This window comes from Gopherus flavomarginatus, chromosome 11 (genome assembly GCF_025201925.1).
Source record: "Gopherus flavomarginatus isolate rGopFla2 chromosome 11, rGopFla2.mat.asm, whole genome shotgun sequence".
NCBI lineage: Eukaryota > Metazoa > Chordata > Testudines > Testudinidae > Gopherus > Gopherus flavomarginatus.
This window is the reverse complement of record NC_066627.1, coordinates 15,241,789-15,268,584: the sequence shown is the minus strand read 5'-3', so window position 1 is coordinate 15,268,584 and position 26,796 is coordinate 15,241,789. Positions and strand designations below refer to the sequence as shown.

The 26,796-nt window shown below is 39.7% G+C and overlaps 1 pseudogene; it reads right to left on the bottom strand.

The window, feature by feature from the left end:
* Positions 1 to 1,000: 1,000 nt before the first annotated feature.
* On the bottom strand, positions 1,001 to 26,106 carry LOC127031345 (cytosolic phospholipase A2 gamma-like; annotated as a pseudogene).
* Between the last annotated feature and the right edge of the window lie 690 nt (positions 26,107 to 26,796).

Below are 26,796 nucleotides of genomic sequence, written 5' to 3'. Positions count from 1 at the left end.
GCCTTCTCCATAGGTGCTTAGGAGAGGCAGTTGGGATGGGCCAGGGCTGCAGAGGGCTGCGCCATGTCACCCGATTGGCAAAGGAGCAGTGTTCAGCTGCAGGTATGGGCTATAGAGGAGAAAAATTGAGCTTGTCTCTCTTGTGCTTCTGGGAACCAAGAGTTGCTGGAGGTGCTGTCTGTTTGCCCAGTGAGGCCTGAGCCCTCAGATGAGGGAAGAGATGGAGTCAAGGCAGAGGAAGCATGAGGTAGAGGAAACAATGAGATCCTCCAACCTTAATACTATAGTTGCCTAAACACTGTGCCTAAATTTCTGCAGTAAGGGGTCATGATCCCCAATTTGAGAACACCTGGTTTACAATAATATGAAGTGAAAAGTTCCTGAGAGCAATCCAAGATCTTTATTCATTGGCATTTCAAACAGATTTCATTTACCTCATGGGGTGAATCTGAAAGCTCTGTATTTTAACAATTCCATCTCCAGATGGACTGAACCTAGGAATGCCACATCTGTAAGGACACACCATACTGCCGGCACTGAAGAACCAGCTCCCACCGCTGAAAGTCTGCAGAAGATTCATTGTTAAAATGGGAGTCTTTCATGGAGGTCACAGAAGTCACAGATTTCATGATTTTCCAGGACCTCTCTGACTTCTATAGCAGTCAGTCTGACTGACCCCAGGGCTGTTTGAGCAGCTGGGACAGCTCTGGGGCCAGTCACACTGGCTTCTGCTTGGGCAGCCCCAAGGGATAGCTGTTTGGGTGGAGTCGGGGTCAGCCACACTGTCCACTAATCAGGAGGCCCCAGGCACTTGCCCCCAGGGGCTGCCTGAGTAGCACCAGTCTCAGGCTCTGCCCCAGGATCACAGTGAGGCCCTGGGCCTCCCTTCCGAGCAGCAGTGGGGCACCAGTCCCCACCTCCCTCCAGAGCAGCAGCAGCAACAGTGCCTCAGAGTCCCTAAGTTCTAGTCATGGGTATTTATAGTACAAGTCATGGACAGGTCACCAGGTGTGAATTTTTCTTTATTGTCCATGACCTGTCCATGATTTTACTAAAAATACCTGTAACTAAATTACAGCCTTACTCATCATTTCTATGTGATTTAGTCACTGCAGGGAGACAGGGCAGATGGCTTTTATCACAGGTCTTACGTGCTTGTGCTTTTGCAGGCTATTTCTAGGCTGGAGGCACTGTGTGCAAATGATGTGATTTTATAGGCTTTATTGATTGAACATGAATTGTGCATCAGGAGACAAAGGCATCTGGCATCACACAGAGCAGAGACAGATTGAGCAATAATTCAAAACAGCAAGCAAAGAATACTAAGAGAGAATTTTTCTTTGACTCATGCACAGAATCAGAATTGCTGAAGTAAAGTGCAGTCAAGTTACAGGATTAACTCATGAACTAGGTACTAGTGCTTTCACAGCAGAAGCTGAGACTCCTTTCCCCACTGTGATTCCAAATGATGACATTTTCCAGCCAAATGACAATTCTGTGGTTCGCAAAATCTACTGGGTGGCTTTAACGTACGCAAAGCATAGATGAAAAAGTCTTCTTAAGAGCTTGCCTCCTTGCTGGAGTGAGCCACAATGTATTTGATCTCTTGTAGGATCTTGTCTTTATTGTTCAATACATTTAGTCTGGCTGATTGAAGGAGTTTGGTGATGTCTCCCACATGGTAGAGAAAGCAAACAGGGGTGAATCTAATTCTCCATTCCATCACATAGGCTGAAAGCAAAGAGAGAAAAGATGTGAATACATTTTTAGGATGAGGATATTAATATTACTAATGGAGTGTCAATAACAAGTAGAACTATGATTATGATTGCATTCTAGGGTTCCCAGGCTGTTGTGAGAGGAATATCTTGCTTCCGAGACTTAAGGAGAAGAATCAAGTGAGGCTCATGTATTGGGAAAGGGTTTCACAAATGCTCTACTCCCAATCCCAAAGCATCTGGATGTTTCGTCTACAGCGATCAGCAGTGACACAGTTAATATAGTTGAACTCTCATCCTTAGGGTTCAAAGTCAACACCCTCCTGAACTGAAATGGATACTTTGCACTTCTCAGATTGTCTACAGACTCTGCCAGCTTCCTTTAATTCTATCAAATTGAGACTCCTATTTTCCCTGCTTCCTACCTCTCACCCAGCTATTCCTTTGTCTTCTTGCTTTTCTCTGTAGTGTCTCATATGCAGCATGTTTGTGAAAAAAATAAGGAGCAGATTCTGCTGTCATTTGCACTAAGGTAAATTAACATAGAGTGTAACTTATGCATCTACCTATCCATGGATTTCAGTGGAAACAATGGCATTTGGGTGCCTACCTCCATTAGGCTCCCTTAAAAATATTGCCATGAGTTCTTTTAAGACTCCCATCATTATAGGAACAGAGCATTTAATGTCATGACACTGCATTCACAATGGCTCAAAAATCAAGAGAAATAGAATTTGTGCAGAATGTACGGGTGTCTGAGCTGGTGTAACTCACATGTCCAGACTTCTGAGAGAAGGTTAAAGGTTTTCCAACTTCTAGACTCCTCTAGCATTCCTCTCTGAATTTGTCCTTATATCCCAGACTAATCTCTTCATTGCACTACTGTAAATCTACATTTATACCTTCAGTTTCACTTGTATAACAGAGAGAAGATTTGCCTCTGTGGCTTGACTAGTGCTAAAGAAAGAAGTTGCCTGATTCTGAGCTCAAGGAGTCATTTGATGAAACTGAAAATCTGCAAATGTGAACATCATAAAAGCAAACACTTTTATTTATATACACACACACACACACACACACACACACACACACACACACACACACACACACACACACACACCTATGGGACTCATTGCACACAACATTAAAGCCAAGAGCATGGTAGGATTCAAAACACATGGATATTTATGGATATTTTCAAGATTCACATTTAAATTAGTTTATAAAATGGAAGGGATATAGGTTAGATTTTGAAACGTATGGAGATGTGGAAAGATACAGATAGGTGACTGGTGAGATTTTCAAAAGCAGTTGAGTAGATTAGGTACTAAATTCACTTAGGCACTTTATAAATCCCACTCGGTGCCTACCTGCATCTGTAGACACCTAAATACGTTTGAAAATTGGGCGCAAAAAATTTACAAATCAGAGGGAAAAAAACAAACATAGATGCTTCTGACAAACATCCCTTATGGCAAATAACTCTATAACTACCTAAACTGTGATTTCTCTCAACTTCCTCTTAAGCTTCTATAACTAGATACCCACTAATATAGGACACGGGACTAGATCAATCTGAGAGTACGTATTCACTACCAGCCATATCGACGGGTAGCAACTGATTTCTCAGGGATCGATATATCGCGTCTCATCTAGACACAATATATCGATCCCTGAATGCGCTCCTGTTGACTCCAGAACTCCACCAATGTGAACGGCAGTAGTGAAGTCAAGAGAGGGAGCCACGGACATCAATCCCTCGCCAGGAGGACGGTAAGTAACTCGATCTAAGTTACTTCGACTTCAGCTACATTATTCACGTAGCTGAAGTTGCATATCTTAGATCAATCCCATCCCCTAGTGTAGACTAGCCCTGACATTTTATCTCAATCCCTATGCCCCTTTGCTACCTTACCTCAGAGCAAACCAGACTCAGCTGTATTTAAGTCATCCACGTAAGTGAAATGAGAGTGACGTCAGTAGCATTTTAGAAAATGGGTGACATGAAAGTTACCCAGGCAATTCACTCTGTCGAAAAGTGGGAAGTGCATGACGGTTGGAGCACCCTCTCCTCTGAAGATGTAGCAGTCAGAGGGGTTATCTGGCTCTAGGAGCAATTTCTCATCTATCTCAGGAAATGGGATGCAGTTTTCCTTACAGTATTTGGCAGTTTGCTTGAGGTCCTATAAGGGAGGGAATCATGATTATTTTATTTAAAAGAACTGCTGCCCACAAGACCAGATAGCTCAAAACAGATAACTCAAAATCAAACTTTCTCTCTGAGTCCTCTACTAATTGACTAAGCAGAAAACCTCCAGTTGAAACCAGACCCTCTGCTCTTGGGATAGGAAGAATGTTTGTGTAATAACACAAGACTGTCTATAAAGAGACCCCCATAGCTAGGATTTCCAAAGAAGCTTAAAGGAGCAATAATTTACCTCCATGGAAAAGTCAATACGGGTTGGCTTAACTCACTTAAGTCCCTTTAAATATCTCAGCCCACAGCCATAAGCATAGATCAAACATGGCACATTGAGTTCAGTACACAAGAATAGAGCTAGAAGGTTCACAGCAGCCCATAGCTGTTCAACAGGGATAGATCTGAGTGGTTCAGTAGGATCTGAAGGAGAGCTCTGCGTAAGCTCAAAAGCTTGTATCTTGCACCAACTCTAGTAGGTCCAGTAAAAGAAATTACCTCACCCAATTTGGTTCAGTAGGAGATATTTTCCTGTATGGGTCAACAGTACTCGACACACGAAAGCTCAAGGCTACCAAAGGTTCATCTTTCAGTTAAGGTGAAAAACAGATTTCCTTCCCTGAGATCACTATGGGGTACTTTTTCTATGGCACACATGGGAATTTGTTGTCCAACTTCCATTGATTAAGTCACCAAACTGTCCATTGTACATTTGAAAATCTTCTGCAGAGATCCATTGGGCCCTGGGACATCGCACAAAAGTATTGGTGTTGACTCAAGTCAGCTGACCAACTTGCTGCTGGGATGGCAGGATTCTTTCCACTAAACATTCCCCCAGCAGGATAGAAGGGGATGAAATTCTTTGCTCCCTTCCTGTCCTGAACTGTTTTCCAGAAAATAAAGTAAAGAAAATACTGCTTGATTGTTTTTTAAAGATTGTAAATTTCTTTGTTGGATTCTTATCTCTTGGAGTCAGGGACCATGTATTTTTCTGTCTTCAAATATCACTTAGCACAATGGGCCCTCATTACTAACTTGAATGACTGTAAAAATGTAACAATGATAGGAGTTACCTTAAATGGTTCAAAAGGGCCATAGTCAAAGGAAAGGATCAGTTTCACTTTCCTTTCTGGGCGGAGAACCAGAGGGAAAGCACAGTTTATAGCTATTCCAGCATCTACCAAGGATATGACGTTATCCTTCACCAGCTCAGTAGAATCAAGAGCAGCTAAAGAAATGTAACAAAAAATAAAATTATCATACTAAGAGATTAGAATCTGCCCCTTGTCAGTGGCAGGATTAATAAATAATATTCACTTCAGCTGTGCTTTGGTAAAGTGTCTGTCTTGTGTCCTTATAAAGTAGAGCCACCCCTCACCTTCTGCTTCCCTTAGTACCCATTGTACAGTAAGGATGCCCTTTCCTCACCTCTCGCCCTCTGCTGTGCCTAGTGCCCATTATACAATATAGTTCTCTTATACTTGATCTTTCCATCCCCTGGCCATTATACAGTAAAACTACCACTTTCTCCTTCCTGCCATTTACGAGGCATCATTATAGGCTGTAGTGGGGTGATCACCCGCTCTGGCCTTAAAGGGCTTAAAACAGTCCAGGAGAGGGCTGTGGCTGGGGAAGGCTGAATGGAGAAGCAGACTTAGCTATGGCTACTCCCCAGTCAGGGCCCAGCTGGCCCTTTTAAGAGGGCAGTGGGCCAGGAGCAGATAGTCTCTAGAGGGAGAAGGGCATGGCTGCTGGCAGGCTGAACAATATACCTGAGTGGAGCAGGGCTGGGGAACAGGGCAAGGGACCTGAGGAGCTCCCACCTGGAAAAGCCCCAGTCTGTGGCCTTGTCAAAGGCCAGAAAGGTACTAGGGTGCAAGGGTGCAGCCCAGGGTATACAGAGGTAGCCAGTCCAAACCCCTCTTGCCTGTGATGAGTGGCTTTTACACTGCAGTCTACACCAGTGAGCGGGGGCTAGATGGTGACTGGCAGTAGCTCAAGACTGAGGCGAGGTGAGGATAGCGGGTGAGGGTTCCCCTGGGTGGGGCATGACTCCCACTGGCCATGGTTCACGGCTCCAGGCTAATGGGGACGGTGAGAAGCCACGGCCAGCACATCTCTCGGCCCATGCTGCTTCCCACAGCCCCCATTGGCCAGGAGTAGCAAACTGCGGCCAGTGGGAGCCAAGATCGGCCAAACCTGCCATTGTGGCAGGTAAACAAACTGTCCTGGCCTGCCAGGGTACTTACCCTGGTGAGCCACGTGCCAGAGGTTGCCGACCCCTGCTCTACATAAACCAGTAAAAAAAACTGTTTCCACTGATAATCAAAATTCACTGATAAGCAAAATAAGAAAAATACTTCTTGAGAATTTAAATTAGAGTAGCTATAAAATAGACTAGTGAATGAATATTAAAAACCGGTTGATTAGTTGATTTAAGGACATTAAGTCTGTATATTTTGACATATGATGTTGACAATTTGTGTTTTAATGGTTTTTAAAGATGTAAGTTTTTGAATCTCTGTGTCTACTGTAATTAAATATTCATTTCATTATCCTCTTAATTTTCATCAGCTGCTAGGATTTAAATTGATAAGAATTAAAAATGCTTAAAATCTATATTTTCATGCAACTGAAAATTTAAATAAAAAACCCCAAAATGCTTACAGTAAGCATTGACATAGTCTGTCAAAATTTAAAAATAAAAATGTAATTCTTCCAACCTTAAAAATACTGTATAGGAAGACAACCCTTTCTCATGTTTCTGTGTGATGTATTTACCGTCAAAAAGGGACATCCACACCACAGAGTCAGTAACCCATATTCTACTTACAACATTTGTAAAGAAAGTTATTATTCGTTCCCCATTTCCAGGTCAAGAGACCATGAGTGGTTTTTTGCTACATTCTAGCGAAATCCATCACTGAGCCTGTGAGAGGGCACAAACCAGAATTCAAATATCAGAGCTAATTATATAAATATATTCAGAAACATCTGAAAATCAGCAGAGATTTTCTTATCTCTTATTTGCTAGTGCAGACAAGGAGCTGTGGGAAAAATAATCAGCGTGTCTTGTATAGAGAGCAAAAATTAAAAAGCAAAGCTGATTGTGAGGAAATAAAGGGCATTTGTTACTGAGACAGACAGAAGCTGTGGTATTCTCAGAATCTCGGATTCCTCAATTGTGCCACATAATGACCCCCATATGCTTGTCTGATTTAATAAACATTTTTTTAGTGATTTGAGTTATGCCTATTTCCTAGAACTGGAAGGGACCTTTAAAGGTCATGGAGTACAGCCCCCTGGTCTCAGTAGCAGGACCAAGTACTGGTTTCAGCTGCAGATCCCTAAGAGGCCTTCTTAAGGATTGAACTCACAATACTGGGTTTAGCAGACCAACGCTCAAACCACTGAGCTATCCCTCTCCCCTGGATAAGATGTGTCAGCTGTCAAGTTCTTCCCTACACAGAACACCTGATGGCAGTATAAATCATTTCCTGTATTTCGTTATGTAAAATATGTGGCTCAGTTCCTTTCGCTGCTGATTTGAGCTGTGCAAATAACTGATTTTTTTGGTTCCACTATCGAGCAAACAATTATAATTTAAAAATCCCAAATGAAAATTTAAAAAAAAAGTCAAAAGAGAAAGTAAACAAAACAAATTAATTTTAGGTAGAACTAAATGTTTGGCTTTACTCAGAATGAAAATAGAGAGAGAGAGAGAGAGAGAGAGAGAGAGTGTTCTAAAAGTTATTTTAAATGAAATTGAACCATTTTTTAAAATTGTTTTAAGCTGAAAAATCAAAACATTTCACTTTGAAAATTTCAGTATGAAATATTTGGGGTTTTTTTCTGATTTATTTTTGTTATAAAATAAACAGTTCCGGAAATTTGATGCAAATTCATGAAATATTATCGCTGACCCAAATGTGCATTTTTCAGGAAAGAAAATTGAGCTGAAAAATTTCACCCCCTTCTAGTGCTGAGTTTCCTCAACTCCCATTAGAATTGGTTTGAGCTGAGGAAACACAACCTTAAATTGTTAAACACTCAAAATGGTCAAAATCCAAACACAGCCTGCTTATAATAATAATTTTAAGTCAATCTAAACATTTTGGTCAACACAAAATGACTTTTAGATGCCTAAGTGCTTTTGAAAATCACACTAGGCACCTAAATATCTTTGAAATCTGGTGCTATGTGACACAGGAGCAAAGTCCCACTGAAAGTTAACAGGGCTTATTCTCTGACCTTCTGTTCATGCCTTTTGAAAACACATTCATTGATATTGGTGAAGGGGCTCAGAAACTTTCATAAAGAATATGACAGAAATCTCTACACATAAACCGGGCTAGTCCACAACAGCTTTGTGCTGAGCAGACATTTGTCAAAAAATGATAATGTGAGAATTATTATTTATGAGGAAGGGTGAATAAGAGCCAAGGGATTTGTTTGACTGAACAGTTCATTGAGCCTGAGTTTCTCCTCACAAAGATGCAAATATCTCCTCATACAGCCAGTGTATAAGAGGAGATTCAAACTCAGTCCACAGAGGATTAAAATGATTTACCTCCTCCACCTTTAATGTCTTCAGTAATTGGCTTGTTCTTAGTATCTGAAAAATAAATTTGGGTTATAGGTCACTGCACACTCTCATTGACAATAATGCAATCACCTAGGCAAGAATCCAGATAAAGATAATGAAATTATATCACCAGTTTTGATTTTTAAAGAACCTAAGGGAGTTAGGTGCTCAAATATCATTTAATCCCAATGGGAAGTGGGTACCTAATTCTCTTAGTATCCTTTGAAAACCCAGCCACTGTGAACTGTATTCACTAAAGTCTCACCTTGACAGAGGCAAGTTAAAGGGACAAAGGAATGCTTGTCTCTTATTCTCTAGATCCACTCTGTGCTCACTGAAAGCTCTTTGGAAATAACTTGTGAAAATCATACTAATCAGTTCAGGGAACATTCCCTACTTCCATGGCAAAGCTTTCTGATATAGATGGATCTTGAAAAAAAAATAACGCTGAACTTTGGCCCTTGTGGAGGGAGATTTCATTTCAGTTTCAAGAGTCTCCATGTTTATTTTGTTTGTCTCCTCTACTACTCTGGGTCTACTAGGAAGCCAAACTATGACTAATTTAGCCATGGCTACTTACATAGAATCGTAGAAATGTAGGAAAGGAAGGGGCCTTGATAGGTCATCTAGTCCAGTTCTGTGCACTGAGACAGGACAAAGTATTATCTACACCATCCCTGACAGGTGTTTGTCTAATCTGTTCCTAAAAACTTTCTGTGTCAGAGATTCCACAACCTCCCTAGGGAATTTATTCCTATGCTTCACTACCCAGACAGGAAGTTTTTCCTAATATCTAGCCTAAATCTCCCTTGCTGCAATTTAATCACACTGCTTCTTGTCCTGTGCTCAGTGGTCAAGGGGAACAATTTATCACCCACCTCTTGATAACAAACTTTTACAAATTGAAAACTGTTGTCATGACCCCCTCAGTCTTCTCTTCTCCAGACCAAATAAAGTGAACTTTTTCAATCATTCCTCATAGATCCTGTTTTCTAGATCTTTAATTATGTGTGTTGATCTCCTCTGGACTTTCTCCATTTGTCCATATCTTTCCTGACATTTGCTACCCTGAACTGGACACAGTGCTCCAGCTGAGGTCTTGTCAATACTTCTTGCACCTTGCTTACAGCACTTCTGCCATGTGCTTTGTGATTGTACATAATATGTGTGCAAAGAAAGCTCTAGCTAAATATTTTGGGAGTACAATGAAAATTCCACCTCCCTGCAGAGAAGGAGTCTCTTTTTATTTCCAGAAACTTACAATTACTCAGTGGTAGCCACAACACAGGACTGGGAATCTCTACAAAACATTGGACTTTAGAGCTCTGGGAGTGGTCTGTGAATATTTGGTCCGAGGACCCATCAGGAACTGTGTTTATACAGATTTAGATGTGTCACCTAGAGACGATGAGGGTGAGAATTATTGTTTGTTCTGAAAGACTAGAAGACATGACCACCAGAGATCTTGGCAAAATGCAGTAAGCTAGATTCTTTCCTCATTTACTGATGGGTAATTCTATAGTAACTGCTAAGACTTACTCTTCCTAACATATACCAGTGTTGCAGAGAATAGCATATGACTACAGAATGCCCAAATCCTATAAGCTGCAGTATTCATTGGACAGATTGGCATGTAGGTTTAAAGCCAGAAAGGACCATTAGGTCATCTAGTCTGATCTATTGTATAGCCTGGGCCACACAATTTCATCCAATTACTTTCACCAAGCCTGTCAACTTGTGTTTAACTAAAGTATGTCTTCCAGAAAGGCATCCAATCAGGCTTTGAAGTCAAAGAATTGGAGATTCCACCACTTCCCTTAGGAGTTTGTTCCAACGGTTAATCACCCTCATCATTAATATGTGTGCCTTATTTCTCACTTTGATTTGTCCACCTTTAACTTCCTGACATTGCTTCTTTTTATGCCTTTCCCTGCTAGATTCAAGAGTATGCCTGTATTTTGTCACTGTGAAGATATTTAAACACATAACCTAATCACCTCTTGGACTTCTTTTTCATATATTAAACAGACTGAGCTCCTTAAATTTCTCACTGTATAAGACTTGGCATTATTTTTGTGACACATCTCTGCATTTATCTTCAATGTCTCAATGTCCCATTTTCAAATATAGACACCAGAATCAGACATAGTATTCAAGTATAAATTTCAGGAAATGGATTGAGAATCAACTGAAGGCAGTTCTACTCCTGGCTTTGCCAAAAAATTTCTAGGTGATATTTGGAAGTCACTTAGGCTGAGATTTGTAAGGTATTAAACACTCATATCCCACCTAATATCAATTTTAACTTGTTGAGATTCCTTTGAATTTCCCCACTTTATTTCTCATTGAACCTCAGTTCCCCATCCTGAATTTTTGAAAGCTTCTCAGATACTTTGGTGGCGATCATCAAAGAGTTGCCATATTATTTAAGAAACAGGAGAGTCCAGGAAGGCTTTGGTCCTGAGCACATACTCAGAAAACAGAGAACATGAGAATTACTCGTGAGACTATGTCATTAACAATCTGGATATGATTATCTTCTCAAGCAGGAGTAGATCAGAAGCAATTCCACAGCTGTCAATGCAGTGGTGTTAGTCTGAAAATGTGTTAGCAATCACTTTACTTGTAAGGGGTTTCCTGATCAGACTTGTAGGCTATGGGGCTATGAGGGAGGCATGTGATCTAGGTTTTTAAGCTGTCATTCTGAATAAAGCAAGCCTAGAGCAAAGTGGGGAGAGTTTTGCCTCTCTGTCTTAGGGGGAAGACTGCTTTTCTCTCTGTGTTTTTATTTCCTGAGCATTAAGGTCCTGTTTTTGCTTTTTTTTAAATAAAGTAATATTACACTGCAACCTTCTAGCAGGAGTATTTAATGTTTTTATCCAACTTCTCTGTTTGAATGCTATGAACATAAAAGCAGTTACAGCTATAGGGTCAGAGCGAAAGATCCAAGATTATATATACCTACCTGGTGAAAAGCCTCCAGGTGAAGCTCCTGCTGGCTCACTGTGCAATAAGCCTTCCATATCACCTGAAAATGTCATAAGGATTTCCAGTCATTTCACGCAGCCACAGACAATAACACAAATATCAAAGAGCTGCTTTAAACTGAAAACTAAGGTCAATTTAGCTACTTCTTTCAAAAATGTGAAAAATTCACACTCCTGAGAGACTTAGTAAAGCTGACCTAAGCTCCAGTATAGATACAGGTAGTTTGATGAAAGAATTAGCCAAGCTACGTCCTCTCAAGGGAGTAGACTAACTACAGTGATGGAAAAACTCCTTCCATCACTGCAGGAAATATTGACAAGACAGCACTATGGTGACACAACTGCAGCACCATAGCTGTGCCATTGTAACAACTGTAGTAGTGTAGACAAGGCCTAAGAAACAACACACATATAACAATGAAGATATTCTCCAATAGCCCAAGGACAAAGTTGTTAGTTGAAATACCTCAGGATAGATTCTTCCCTCTCCTTCCACATGGCTCTAATCAGTGTCTAGACTTTATTATTTCCCTTCTTAACTACAGCAGCCTCTTCCCCTATTGCCTCACAAAAACATTCATTAATCCCCCTCTGGTCGGTCCAGATTGTACCCCTAATGTCATCTTCCCTGTTGTCTGGTAACATATGGCCACACCAGCTCGCTTTTGGAAAGCTTTCTGTCAAAACTATTTTTAGCTGCAAAATAAGGGTGTGAGGAGTTTGAGTTGTTAGGACATTATAATGAAAATCCCCCATATGTCAATGAAAACAGAAATTTTATATATTTAAAATAATTCCATTTAATCAAAAAGCTATTCTCTCCTCCTGTCTCTCTCTCTCTCTCTCTCACACACACACACACACACATGCACAAACATGTATGACATGATCTACTTTGTTGATTAGCACTATAATGAATTCCATAAATAAACATTTCTATATTTACAAAATATGGTTGCAGATTCAGAGGCTGTAATATTCATTGAAGGCTGGGTATCACAGAGGAGAAAGCCAAGAGATGGAGTTGTGAGAGTGACCATGAAAAGGAAGCACAGAGATTGAGCTGCTTGGGCACAGAGCTCTTTGAGTTGCAGACATGGGGATTTCTGAGCAAGGAAACTGCTGGTTTTATTGGTCCTACTCTGCTCAGGGAGACATGATTTACTGTACATTTTTTTTTGGTAAATAAAGATGTACTTGACTTGTATCATCTATTCCTCCCCCAACAACATGGCCCTGAAGGCCACAACTATTGGCTAATGACTTAGAACAAAAAAGGCAGCCTTATACATATATACTTACCAGCTTCAGGTTCAGTGGTAGGTACTGGAAATCCCTTGACTATTCCTTGCGGACAACCTGAAAATGTCATTAGGATTATCAGTCATTTCATATATCCATGGACAATCACATAACCAACTAGGAAGCAACATTCAGATTACAAAGATCATGGTCAAGTCAATATTTTCAAGTTTCATAAGAAACAAAATTTGTAGAAATTAGAGGAAATCCAATTTTTTTTTACCTGAAGTAGTTTTTCAGACAAAACCAAAAGTAAACCAAATACAATTTCTGCACGTTGAATTTTTTCATTGTTTTCATGAGTGACTAGAGTAAGAAAACTGATTTTTTCCTGTCAATTTGTTTTGGTTTTGATAAAAAAATATTTTTTTTAGAAAATTATTAATGAAATATTTTTGATTTCTGGTATTTCAGTGAAAAAATGGTATTTTTTCCCCCAGGGGAGGGGAAGGGAATGACCTTTTATAGACATCAGCAGTAGGCACATTTGGTAAGTAATTGGAGTGACCATGGACTATAATGACCTACTTTCTTTAGATGGTGAATATGATTCTTTTTCTCCCTTAAAGAAGCCAAAGAATATATCTGGGGAAAAAAAAAAACTCAATTAGACAGGTCAGTTATTTCACAATACATTGAAAATAATTCAGTCCTTTAGAACACAAAATTTAGACCACAATGATTTAGGAGAAAAAATATATTGATGAAATTATACCACATCTGTTTCTGTCTACTCCCTACCAATCTTGTCACTAAATCTCTATCTTATCATTATCCCATGTTGAACGCCTGCTTAGTGTCATGCTGTGTCACCTCCAGAAGTGCCTGGGACACTTACAGATGTTGATATCACTTCTATTTGTGATTAAACTAAAGGGGGACAAAATGACACTTGGAGTGGCTTATGGATCCTTTTCTGGCTGCTCATATGACTCAAACCATCATCTAGACCTATTAATTCCCATTTGACATATTGACTTATTACGGGCTTTTTAAATATATAAAATTAGAGCTGATATAAGTGTTTTGGCCAACATTTTTTTCCTGTCTGAAATGTAGCTTCATCAGACTTGAAAACTTCCATTAAATATCAGTTTTGACCTTCTTTTTTTTCAAAAAAAAAATTCCACTAGGAAACTATAAAAGGAAACAAACAAAGAAAAAACAGTGTAAGATGACACTTTATTTCACTTTTTAGAAACCAAAAATATTTCATTTTTCTATTTTTGGTGTTTGAATTTTCACTGCATTTTACAATCTCTCTCTTCCTTTTGTACTTCTTGTCCTTTTTTTAAAAAATTCACTGAGGAAAGTAGCAGGTAGAAATATAAAAAGATGGGAGAAAAGTGGAGTAAATCCCAATTTTTCATACTTATTTTACTATTTTCCAACTAGAAAAGTTGGGCACTTTTTCCCACATAAAATTGTGGTTTTCTGATTTCCTTTAATAAAAATTAAAAACAGCCAATCTAAAAACCTTTGACAGAACCTCAAATAGAATAAATAGCTAAATAAAAAAAAGTCTGCAGAACATGAAACACCCTCACCTTCAGCAGCACACACAAAGAGATGCAATTTGCTGTGTGCTGTAAAAGTCCTTACACCTGGGTTATTTTAGAGCAGTGCAGGAAGCTTGTTCTGGAGTTGATAAAGAAGACTTCACTCTAGAGTGTCCCATCCAGCACAATGTTGAGGACCTTACCTCTGACTCCAGTGTGCTATGAGGACAGAAACTGGCATACCTTTTATGACTTTTTCATTTTCTGTTTTGCTGCCAATGGAACTTCCCCACAAACCTGAAAACAAGAAGGAAAAGAGTATAAAAAGATTTGACTCTGTTTACTTACATAGGTTCTACTTAGGGATGATCAAGGTATTTTCTTCACACCTGAACCAAAACTGCTATTTTTTATTTTTGTTTTGTGAAAAAATGTTATTTTGATTTTTTGTTCTGACTCGGGAAAGGAATTTCTTTTGATAACTCAAAATTTTGTATGGCTTATGAAAACTGTTTTTACCCCACTCAGCTATTTACATAAAAGCTCTCTAATATATGTAAATATTTCTCCATTTTAGAATCTCATGGTTTACTTCCGATATCTATGCATCTAACCAGCCTCAGTTGTCTCCATCTGCTAAGAAACAGGGGCATGATCATTCACCTTGTAGGTAACTCACGTTTTTCTCTGCTTTCTGCTTCTTTAGCTCTCCATTCTTGTATTCACTTCCGAAGTATTCCATGGGTACACTTGCTCCATAGCCAAGGAAGCTGGCTTCATGGGGGTGAACTCAAACCAGGTTGCTGAAAAATAAAAAGAAAGAGTTTGGAAACAAAGCCTGGCAACAGTTTTGAGGTGGCAGATGAATCAGCCAGCAAGGGTGGCATGAGGTATCCATAACTCAGGGGAGTGTGAGCGTGCTTCAGACAATATCTACATTAATAAAATTTCTTTCCATCCACGTTGTTGCATCTTCACATCTATCCTTGACTCCTATTCACATTCTGTATGAAGCTGTTGGTCCTCACCATCCAGCTCCAACTACAACCTCACACCACCTGTGTCTCAGCTCAGACTTCTCACCACGAAAGCTGAGCAAATAATGTAATTTTTAATTCAGTAGCAGAACCAAAAACTCTGGAGAAATATCCAGTTTGATTCGACCTGAAAAAAAAAACTATTTTTTTCACCAAATTAAAAAGTAAATAAATAAATTAGTTTGAGTTGACAGAAAATAAAACTTTGTTTTGTTTTATTCATTTCAAGTCTCACAAAACATTTTAGTTGACTCATTTCTTTCCTCCCTCCTTGATTAATCGGTTTTCACTTTTCTCAATGATCACATTTGAAATTAAAAGGCCATTTGAAATCAAACTGTAAAACCAAAATGTTTTACACTTACAATTTGTTTCCCCAAGTGAAACTATTCATTATATTTGAATTTTAAAAAAAGGGGTCTGGAAACGCATTTTTAATGAATAAAAAAGTATTGAAAATATTTTTCCCAGCTTGACCTGATCATCCTCTTTGCTGCACTATTGAATTCCTTATCTTCTCACCTCCTACCTTACCTTCTCCCATTATCATCTTCATGCTATCTTCCAAGATGCTCAATCATGCAGAGTTCTGTCAGTGTTCCAGAAAGCCCATGTGATCCCCTAATTCATCTATAATTCCTCCAATTGGTTCTCACCTCATCTTAGACCCTTAGCACCTCCCCAAAATGTGTGAGCTACCACCTGGTTCTAAACCACGTACAAATTATAAGAGAAATTCTTGGCACATCTAAGGCTGTGCAGAAGCTGTTATTTCCCATTTGGAGGGAAACTCCACATTTGTGAAATTTGGTTTTGTTCTGAATTGGAATGAAAACAAAACAAAATGAAAAATTCTCTGCAAAAAGAAGCGTTCAAGACAATTTTAGTTTGGTCAATCAAAAAAGTTTCATTGTGATTTTGACTTCTTATTTCATGTTTATTTTTTATAAAACCTAAAGTAAAAATAATTTTGAAGCAAAATGTCTTCTTGAAACTAAAAATTGAAAGGCTTCATTTTGATATTTTTCTAAATTGTTTTCTTAGGGTCAAAACTCACCTATACTCATGGAAAGTTTTTTTTTTGGTGGATCATTTTTGATCAGCTCAAGTTATAGGTAAAAGTGAATGGAGTGATGACTGATGATTTTCTTATGAAATTATTCTTTCATGCTCCAGGAATTTTATTGTGTTATTAATGATGTTAGCTTCCTAGATGCTTCAAGATGCCTAATTTTATATTGTTAAATCTAAATAAGTAAATAAGATAATAACTAAAGTGTGTATCCACCTAAATACAAAACTAGAACAAAGGGAAAAAGAAAACAATAGTGAGTTTGAATTTTTCTCAAAAAAGGTTTTTGCATAAACAAAACTTATTCTCAGCAATAGTAGATGTTACCTGGATTTTCCATGTTTTGTGAAATTTTCTGCCATAGTTTTACTGATATTTTAAGATTTTTTTAAGATTTTGTTTCACTTACTCTTTTCTTACTGAAAATCAAGATTATTGCTAAAGAAAATCAATTTAAATATATTTTTGATAAAATTTCTTGGGGGAAACAAAGGAAACAAATATCACGGAAAATCTCATGCAATGTGAAAAAGGGGCCCATTAATAATCCTGCTGAGCAAAAACAATTTAATTTTTTTGGATTTTTTTTCACAATTTGTTTTTTCATTTTCAATCAGCTCTAAAGACAACCTTTACATCTCTGCTGCCTCGAGGAGTTGCATATAGATGAAATAAATGACAGGCTTCTTTGCACTGACATTTCCTGTAGATTTGGTTGTTCATTTTTACCAGTTGCTTTGGAAAAACTTCGTTCATCCACTGCTGCATAGATAGGGTAGGGGTTATTTCCATTCTCAGAAGCACTCTGCAGCTCAGACAACTGTCCCTTGTCCAGCTGTAAAGACAAAATTTTATAGGTTCAGACAAACACACTCCTAATTTTAAACTATGATTGTAACATTGCCTATAGTCTCTGCCCTGACAGCTCAGTCCAACCCTGAGCTCAGGGATCCAACACATTTTCACATGTTGAGATGTTAGCTAGATAGATGTGGAGTTGGCCCTCAGTCACCCAGGAGTATACATGAAGTAACTCAAGTAACTGCAGAATTCAGTGGAGTCACTCAACATTTATTTATTTATGAGACCAAACCTTCCTCAATGACTAAGTGGTCAAGCCATTAGCCTAAGACTTAATACCCTACTTCCCCTGAGAACGCCCGAGACCTGTTTCTGTACATACACAAATCAGTCTGACTTGGCTCAGCATGAGCTTAGGACCCAAGGTATTAGGTCATTAATAGAGGAGTGAGTCAGAGCTAGTGTTCCACAATGACTCGGGTCCAAGTCCTCTTGTTTTGCTGTGTGGGCTCAAATCAAGCCGCAGTCTCAAGTCAGAAGGTTGGGCAGTACAATATGACCATATTAGCATGGCTGTGACACCTAGGTCCAGCAGCTGTAGGTACATCTGCATTGCAAAGCGAAACCCACAGCATCAATTCTTAGAGCCTGGGGTCAATTGACTTGGGTCACGGGGCTTGGGTGGTGGGGCTAAAAACAGCAGTACAGACATTCTCCTGTGGGCTGGAGCCCAGGGTCCGAGACCCAACCCCATCACCAGGTTTTAGAGTCCAGCTCTAGCCCAAGCTCCAGCCTCAACTTATGTTACTATTTTTAACCCAGAAGCCTGAGCCCCATGAGTCCAAGTAAATTGATCCCGGCCCTGAGACTCAGCATCACAGGTTATTCTTTGCAGTGTAGATGTAACTTTCAAGCCCAGGTTTACACTGCAGTGTGGACACTCCAGCCCAGGCTTGGAAATGCCAGGTATACCATCCTGGGTCCCACAGACCCAGATTTACAATGCAGTGTGGACATACCTTATGTGGTCTTGAGCAAGTCAAGCAGGGCCAGTTTTTTAAAGGTAATTAGGTATCCTGTGGGATTTTCAGAAGCATGTAGGTACCTAAATCCCATTGAAATCAATGGATGCTAGGTGCCTGCATGCTCATCCCACAAGGTGATACCTTAAAAATCTGGCTTTTGGGTGCTCAGTGCCTCAGTTTCCCCTCTGTACACTTCCTCACGTCACAGAGATGTAGTGAGGCTAAACACACTAAAAGATCCTGAAGCACCATGATACTTTGGTGAGTGGGGCCATACAAGAACCTTAGAAAGTTACAAAAAGGAATGTTTTTCACCTACCTCATGTAACATTCCATAGACCACAGTGTAGGCCCAGAAGTCAGTCAGGGAGTAATTTTCATCTTTAGCTGCCTCGAGAAGCATTTTTGTTGCCTTTGGGACACTCCAGGTGTATTTGGAAAGTCTAGCACACATACTTTCCTCCAAGGCCTGCAATTTCTCTGTCCAGTCCCCATTTTTGTAGAGATATGACATACACCTATTACAGAGTCAAAACACAGATGGTAAGGGGAGCAGGATGTGGGCTATTTTCCACAGCCATTTCAATATCTGCATAATTATTTATTAGAATATTATCACTCATCGTTCTATCATTGCAATGCATTTGTAACCTGCAAGGATCACATTGTTGACTGGATAGGTGCTGTGGAAAGCCAGAGCATCAGCAGAGATAAAATCCAAATCCCCCAGGTCCTTACCAGGCTGAGTAAATGGAGAATCTCTATTAGCAATACACAGGGTACCTGACACTGAGTTTGAACAGTTCTGGTTACATTCAGGACATTTGTAACATCCACAGATCTGTCCAGACCATCATGACTCTGCTGCTCTAACATTGACTTCAGTGGGACTATTTGTTCAGAAAGATTTGGAGGAGAATGACGGATCAGTAATTAGGAAACTTGCCTAGAACTCAGGAAATGTGGGTTCTGCTCCCTGCTCTCCCAGAGATTGTAGCCCTAGTTCCCCATAGGAAAAGGGGGATACAGGCACTTTCCTACCTCACTGGGGTGTTCTGAAAATAAATATAGTGGTGCTCAGATACTATATTAATGTAGGACAGATAAGTAACTACGATGATTAGGAAGTTGCCCACTGGTATCAGTCTCCCTTTGAATTGCATCAACAACAGAGTGATTAACTCCCTTAGGATCCTGTGTCAATTACTACTCACTGTGAATAAGGCAATCAGTAAGTGGCCTGTTAGATTAGCTGGATGTTCTCTTTTTCCTTTGAGAAACTAACTCTCCATCCTATCCTACAACCTTGCAACCATTGTTGTCTCTTTTCCACCTGGATAGCCCCGTCTTGTGTTACATCCTGTCACTTGTTCCAGTTTACCGAACCCCATTATGTCCACTTCTCACTATTTCCATGGCTCAAACCATTGTACACACTCTGCCCTCTTGACTGGAACAAAAGGGACAACAAAAGGTAGTAGGCACCGTTCTGCTACCCTGCTTTCAGCACTAATGCCAATAACAAGTGTGCCAAAAATCACAGTCAGGTCACAGAAAATCCTGAGTTTGGTTTAAAAATCATGAGATTTATTTAAAAAACATGGGTTCTTTTTACTTGCCTTCTGGCATTTGAGCTGGTAGGGTTCACATTTCCAAGCTTTTCTCCACAATCACCAGAGCTAGACACTTATGCTTCATAATATAATTAAAGCCTGTTTTACCCTAGACTGTTTGGTCAGCATAATTTTTACTCTAGGGGTGTGAAAAATCCGCACTCTGGCTTGGCACAGTTAAGTTGATTTATGTCCCTACTTAGGTAATGCAAGTTCAATGGAAGAATATTTCTGCTGGCTTAACTACTGCCTCTCAAGAATCTTGATTATATACACTAATGAGAAAACCTCTCCCATTATTGTAGCTAGTGTCTACACTGAAGCATTACAGTGGTGTAACTGCATCAGCTGTGGCATTTTAAGGGTAAATAAGCCGTAAGACTCACAAAACACCCATGATTAAAGGATGTTGGCCTTTAAGGGAAACAACAGATATCAAGCAATTCACAGTGACACTGCAAGATCTATAAATATTACATTAGATGTATAGGGCTTGGCCTCTATTATTTGTGCTCATGTAGAAATCTTAGGAGGGTCTGACCTAAAAGGCATGTCCACACAGCAATGTAAGCCTAGGATTAGCAGAACTCAGGTTAGCAGGCTCTGGGTCCGCTAACCTAGGACTTGAGCATCTACACTCATTTGTAACTTCAGGTTTGGAATTATTTAACTCTGGGTTCCAATCTGGGGCTCCAGAGTTTACACTGCATTATGCAGGACCATATTCTGTCACCCATATCCCAGACTTTCGAGAATCCTCCCAAAATGTGGCTGCATTAGCCCTTTGTTTGTGGTGCAGTATGGGAAAATTTGACTGTCAATAGGAAAAAGGAAGTCATCCCTTGGGACATCTTTGGTTGACTCCGAGAGCATGAGTCCAGCGGGACTGTGTCTACACTACAAAGCAATAGATCTTGAACCCTGGATCCTGGCCTGACTCAGGCTAAGACCCTCTACTCTCATGGAGTCCTGGGACCCTGCATCTAAGCTCTGGATTTGCATGATTTTGGGGTAGATGGAAGAGGTATTGAGTTTTAACCTGGACTTACATTGCAATGTATGTAGGCCAAGGCCTTTCTGCATTAAGAAACAACAGCCATAAGAGGACAGCAGTCACCAGGAGCTAAGAAGCAGGGAGTCACGTCCCATCTAATTTGCGTCAAAACAATATAATATCAGGCTGCTAAGAATGGACTCCTATCCTAAAAGTACCACCATCACCAGGTAAAGAAACAGATCTTAGGATGTTTATAGACAGTTTTGTTTGATAGTGTTCTGTTTGCAAAGAAACCACTTATCAACAGCTGTGATGGTTAAATCCATAGTTCTATTGTTTTGCCTTTATGGCCCCTACTTCTCTATTGTTTGTATGGTTCCTGTGTAATTATTTTATTGTTTCTGTCCATTGCATAAATAATTTCTGCAAGATTTAAATCAGCTAAGATGTGGGAGTATGATTGGTTAAAGAATTGTTTCATATTGGGCTAGGATTGGTGAAAAATACTGTTTAGTTTAAAATGATTGAGTAAGATATTTCTAAGTAAAATCCAATTTTAACTGTACAAACTCGGGTCCATAGAGAAGTTCTTTGGCTCTTCACTCCAGGACACAACTCAAGATCAGAGCTGCCAGACCTCAGCACCTGGCAAAAATACCATGCAGAAGCTGGAGACTTAGAAGATCTAATCTTGATTGGCCATTGAGTAAAGTTTATCTGCCTTATCAGGAGTAGTGAGAATTGTATATGTAGCATGTGTATTCTGTTTTGGTAACTGTTAATAAATAGAGGTTAAGGATATTACTGTGTAAGGTTCTTTTACTCGTAAAAGAGCCCATGAACCCCCAGAAGGTTACGTCCTGGGCCCAGGACTGGTAAGAGTTAGGGCCTTATGCCCCGATCCCATGCCGGGAAAGGGTGGAGTGACTAAATTAACTGGGTTGTGCCTTGAGCTTCGGTAGGATAATGGTGGAGTGGGGTGCCCTAGATTGTGCTGGTAACACGTGTATTCTCACCTCCTCAGGAAATGGACAGACAGTGTTTTCCTATTGGTTATGAAGTACTCAGTATGTCTTTTGTTAATAGTAACAATAGCTATAGTTTCCTCTGGCCGTCACTTCTATAGAAGGACACAATTTCATTCATTCTTGACATGCACCTACCAAGTTGAACCTGAGACCCCACATAAGTACATGATGGTGTCCAAGAGACTATGTTTTTGTAGCTCCTGCAGGGTTCCATGATGGGCGATCATGGCTCGCAGACCTCCCCCAGCTCCTAGGATGGCAATATTGGGCACATCATCCTGAGGAAAGGAAAGGAGATAACAGTGTTTAAACTGGGATTACTGAGGACCCATCATTGCTTGTCTAAGTTACTTTCATGGTATCTGCAGTCAAACACCTGCCATTCCCACCTAGGATATCCCTCATCATGTAACTTAAAAGAATATCTTGTAGGATTCAATTCTTCGAGCATTCATCCATGTAAGTGTCTTTATTTACACTGGTTTAAATGAGACAACTTCCATGAGTAACTTTACTCACAAGCTTTCCTGAGTGCAGTAATGAGGCCTGATTTTATCTCTTCATCTACAAGAATAACTCCAATAGCTGCTATAAAATATGACATTTGTATGAATTATGTAATCCATGTAGCATGAATACTATTAATTATCAGAACTGCTGGAAAATATTTCAACAGGGTTGTTGTTTTCTTTTGGTTTGTGGGGGGATTTTGATGATAAAATCACCTTTTTGTTTAAAAGGAATTTTTTTATTGATATTTTAGGAGTTTCCCCAAAACCTGGAAAAAAAGAATCAAAACTGATATACATATATACAGGGAGAGAGAGAGAGACCTCAATACCACTGTATATGTGGTTTTAGGAAACAGAAAAAATCAGGTTTGAAGTTTTAAAAGAAATTGTGAAAAAATTCAACATAAATGAAAAAAAATGTTTTCTTCATTTTTCAGAACCTGTTCTTTACATCATTTATATTAAAACATGTATTTAAGTCCATCCCAAATCAGAAAAGCAATTAACCATGCACTTAATTTTAGCCATTCACTTATGTCCCATTGGATTCAGTTTGTTTTATCCTAAAAGCTTTGAAAAAAAAGACAACAAAAAAACAAAAAACACTTACAACTTTTTGATTAACACATTTTCACCAGCTCTGCATAAATAATCATTACCATTGTCAATGTTCTGTATGTTCCTCTATAATTCTATAAGACATTTATAGACTCCTACCAGATTACAGGGAATCCCAAGACTATCCAGGCATTTCTTCACCCTCACCTTTCTCTTACTTCTTCCTAATTTTCCCCTTCTGAGAGTTCATGGGAAATTCTGATTTTACCTTCACCCTAGGGGAAAAAATGTCAAGAGAATGTATCATCTCTGAAAAATCTGTCAGGGATGGACAATGTACAGAGATCCAGAAAAACCATTAAAGCGTATTCCAGGTGGAACCCAAAGCCTGTTTGGAAAGATGTCACACATCTCTTCTACACTGGAACAACAGGGGGGAAAACTCTGTGAGGAGAAAGAAAGATAAAGTGGGTGAGGAGGTATCTTTTATTGGACCAACTTCAGTTGAGGAGAGAGACAAGTTTTCAAGCTCCACAGAGCTCTTCTTTAGATCTGGGAACAGTACTCAGAGTGTCACAAATAAATACAAGGTGAAACAGCTTGTTAAGCATAAGGAGTTAACACATGTTGCAAGAAATCGTTCAAAATCTAATATCCTAGGATCAACACGGTTACAACTACAATGAAAACAGCTGAGAAACTCATGGACACTTCCCAGCACTTGAGCCAGTCTCAGCCAACCCAGAGTGAGCTAAGCTGCTTACTTTCATATGCCCCCTTCATTGGAAGCATGCCAGCAAGGATGAAGGGGTGGAGCCTCTTTGACCCCAAACAATGTTTAATTCTTGTGTCACCGGTGCAGGGTTGATACACCACATCACAGAAGATAAATGGAAAATAAGTATTGGTCATGATGAACCCTACTGTTTAGAGTTTAAGATGTATTTTAGGGGCCACTAAATATAGCAAGATTGGCCCGAGTCTGCATTACACCTCTACCTCTATATAATGCTGTCCTTGGGAGCCAAAAAATCTTTCTGCATTATAGGTGAAACCTCATTATATCGAACTTGCTTTCATCCACCAGAGTGTGCAGCTCCTCTCCCCCAGAGCACTGCTTTACTGCATTATATCAGAATTTGTGTTAGATTGGGTCATGTTATATCAGAATAGAGGTGTATATAGTGTGATAGACCCCAGCCACTTGGGTACAGCAAAATAGCAGAAGGCAGATATACTGGCCACTGGATTAACAGTTCTTTTTTCCCTGACTGACCAAAGCAGGGGCTGCTCCAGGCTAATTAGAACACCTGACTCTAATTAACCTGCAAAGACTCAGGTGAGGCCATGAAGCTAATGTGACCACCTGACTCTAATTAAGATCCCGCTGATACTATAAAAAGGGCTCACTCCAGTCAGGCAAGAGGGAGCCAGGGAGCCAGAGGAGAGGAAGTGCGGCTGAAGGGCTGGTTAATGAAGACACCCTCAAACCATCGGTAAGGGAGCCCTAAGGTAAAGGTGAAGAAGGGAGAAGCAGGAGAGCTGCTGGGAAGTGGACCAAGGAAATGTAGCAACTCCGGCAGTGAAAGAATGGCTGCCAACAGCTGCTACCATTAGGGTCCCTAGGCCGGAACCCAGAGTAGAGGGCGGGCCTGGGTTCCCCCCAACCCACCACTACAGAACCATCTCCTGGGAGAAGAAGTCAGGGCCCTGTCAGGACAGGAGGCTAAACTGTTCTGAAATAAGCCCCTAGGGACAACAGAGACTGTGGGAGTTCTCTCACCAACCTCCTTGCTGGCCTATGATGAAAAGGGCTCAGTGGACTGTAACCCTGGCACTAGAGAGAGAAGGGCTACATGGAGGGTCACAGTGAGCCACTGAGGCTAGTATAAACCACCTAGAAGCACAGGACCCATGGGGGTAAGGTCAGAGCTCTGCCACAATAGCTACAATGAAGCAATGTGGCATTGCTATTCAATAAATGGAACACATGAACTTCAGAAAAAATTGCACAAAAAAAGCTGGAGATGAAATTGCTTAGTCACCCTTCATATTATAATTAGTTAATAAACAGTTAATAGATGTTATAAGCTCACTGAAGACAGAAGCAGTGTGCATTATAGACAGTGATAAGCACACCAGTAAAATATATTATGGTTGCTTATACCCTATAGCTAAAATAATCTGTTGAACTGCTGGACCTATAATAATTGATTAGCCATTTATTTAAAAATCTGTTGATCCTTTATGAACTCTTTATGAGCTGTTTGTGAATATACCTTTAATATGAAATGTGATGAAGCATTTCCAAGTAACAATAGGTAGGAAAACTGCAAAATGTAAGAGGAATGGTATACTTTGGGTTTATGAAATATTTCCATTTTTGCTTTCCTGTTTTTCTGTGAGATGCCCTGTGATTTCAAATTCCTTCGTCAGTGAAAAAGGAAAACTCCACCTCTTTCAGGACTTCTAAAAGCTCAAGCCAACGTCTAATTTATTCTTCCTTGCTTTAAAGTATACAAGAGAAAATGAACATTTAATATAGTGACATAGGAAGTGCTGAAGTACTGAATCAGCCTCTAGGTCCATCTAGCTCTGACTGCTACCATGGACCTTGGTCAGTACCAGAGGTATTTCAGAGTGTGTGAGGATAGATAGATAGATAGATAGATTCTTTTGTTTTATTTAAAGTTATTTTTGTAATGTGGTAATGGCTCTAGTGGCTACATTTTCAAGCTTAACATAGTGAAAGTCACCTCTGCTACTTGCTTCAGATTTAAAGTCTCTAGGAACACATAAATACCAAGGGTAGTGATAACACAGACATTCACAAGTACAAGGTCCAGTCTCTTTTACAAGTTTTGTTAAAATTACAATTAAAGCTATGGTTACCCAAGCATATAGAAATCCTATACAGACTTATGCAGAAGTTACAAATATAGTTATACTCACAGTCTTAACAATAGTGTTGGGGTCTGGTGGGTCTCTCATGGATTGATCATCAGTAGAGGGATGATTCATGCTGGAATTTCCCATAGGGAGCTGAATTTTCCTGCTGTTGGCACCCTCTTTTTTCTAATGTGAGTCTGTCTATACCTACATTCTGTGCATGTCCATAGAAGTGTTAACCCTCCTTTTCCTTATTTGTCTGATGACCCCTAGAAACTAAAGGGACCCTAATTTCTACAGGTTGTGTATGTTCTCTTCATTCTCATTAGCATTGACACACAACCTGTATCCTGTAGTTAAGACGTCGGAAACAGATACAATTAATCTTCCAGATAATGTTTTGCAATATTAGCACTTGGTTCCTCTTTCCTCATAATCTTAGGGCATCTGGTTATTTTTCAGTCGCTTACATATGTCAGCATTTCTTAGCTCCAAGGCCTAAAATAGCTAAGCTAAAATCTTGTAGGCATGAGCCTACAGGCTTTGTGCTTCAACCCTACTTATTTCGATACCTAAAACATAGTTATCCCTTCTAACTGATCATCAATCTTATCCTTCTATAATCCTACAATTTAACTTTCTTTAGCATACAGTGATGATATATGACATAATATGTTAGTTTACTATAACATCACGCAGTAAATGAACAATAAAGTAAAATAATTGTCTACAATAGAAATTAGACAGATTGAAGATAGAGAGATAGAAAAGAGAGAAGGAGACAGAGAGAGAACCCGGGATGTAGAAGGCAGCCAATTTTATTTTTCAGGCACCCAACTGCTTTTGAATTTCAATCGGATTAGGGCACCCAACTCTCATGGTTCTGCAGAAAATTCTAGCTATATTAGTAATGTATTGCCCTCTTGCTACAAAAGAAAAGAGAATGTCTACATTCATACACCTTCAAGTCTTTTAA